Source organism: Bos indicus, chromosome 2 (genome assembly GCF_029378745.1).
Source record: "Bos indicus isolate NIAB-ARS_2022 breed Sahiwal x Tharparkar chromosome 2, NIAB-ARS_B.indTharparkar_mat_pri_1.0, whole genome shotgun sequence".
NCBI classification, from domain to species: Eukaryota; Metazoa; Chordata; class Mammalia; order Artiodactyla; family Bovidae; genus Bos; species Bos indicus.
The window spans coordinates 75,689,936-75,690,958 of NC_091761.1; the positions used below are offsets into that span (position 1 = coordinate 75,689,936).

A 1,023-nucleotide genomic window follows, 5' to 3' on the forward strand; every position below is an offset into this window, starting at 1 on the left:
GATAGGACCAGTTATGTGTGTGTGTGTGTGTGTATTTTTAAGTAAATCCTCAAACCTAAATAAGAAGAAATATTCAAAGAACAACTTCTACTGACAGTGATTCTGCAGTCATCTGTATGCATAATATGGGATGTTCTCAACCCAGAGATAGCTCTACTGACAAGGAGTGAGTGACTACCTGAGAAGACCATAAGTCAAGACAGCAAATTTTTATACCTTTCCTGGTAGTTCAGAAACAAGTCTCTGTAGAACCAGAAGCAAAGAAAGGAAATAATCTGAAGTTTTCTTTAGATTGACTACAAAAGTTGCTTGACTTCCAGAAACAGAAACACAGAGAAATAATAAAATTATTTTGGCATCATTGGACATTCATCATATTGAGAAGCATGCTTTGTGAGGCTTCCTGAGTTGAGATTTGAAAACTTCTTTGGTGCTCATTTATTAAACATGAGTGAATTGTGGTTGTGTTTCAACTGCTGTATTGTTTCAATCTAAAAGGGGCCAGCGGATTGACTGAAGTATGATTGGGGAGACCACAAACTTTGTGCACACAGTTCACATGGGGTCAGGAGACCTGTTAAGTGGGATGAAAGCCGTGAGCTCCATTCAGAACCAGATGTAGTCCAAGGGAGGCTACGGGGGTGCCATGCCTGTCACAATGCAGATGCTCATGGACATGAAGACAGGATAGCCCTGGACCTCTCCTCCAAAGTGTGATGGGTGTCTTGTTCACCCCATTGTGATTACTCCAGTGACATGTTCCTGTTCTGCTCTGAAGAAACTAGTCAGAACAATCCTGCATTTCCTTATCCTGGCACATGTGCGTTTGGACTCATGGAGACAGAGTTCTTTGGATTGTGGCTTAATTATTGATTTTTATGAATGTGGATCTGATTTTACCAAGAACTTTTTTGTGAATGTTAGCACTGTTCTGCACTTTCCCCCCTCATTTTTCTCTTTCCACTGCCAACCCCTCTGCCATATGATCTTATTGGTGAGCAAATACCTACTGTTGTTACTTTG

General features: G+C 40.9%; 1 pseudogene; it reads left to right on the forward strand.

The window, feature by feature from the left end:
- The first annotated feature begins 447 nt into the window (after nt 1–447).
- On the forward strand, nt 448–691 carry LOC139186411 (CDC42 small effector protein 2 pseudogene; annotated as a pseudogene).
- Nucleotides 692–1,023: the final 332 nt, after the last annotated feature.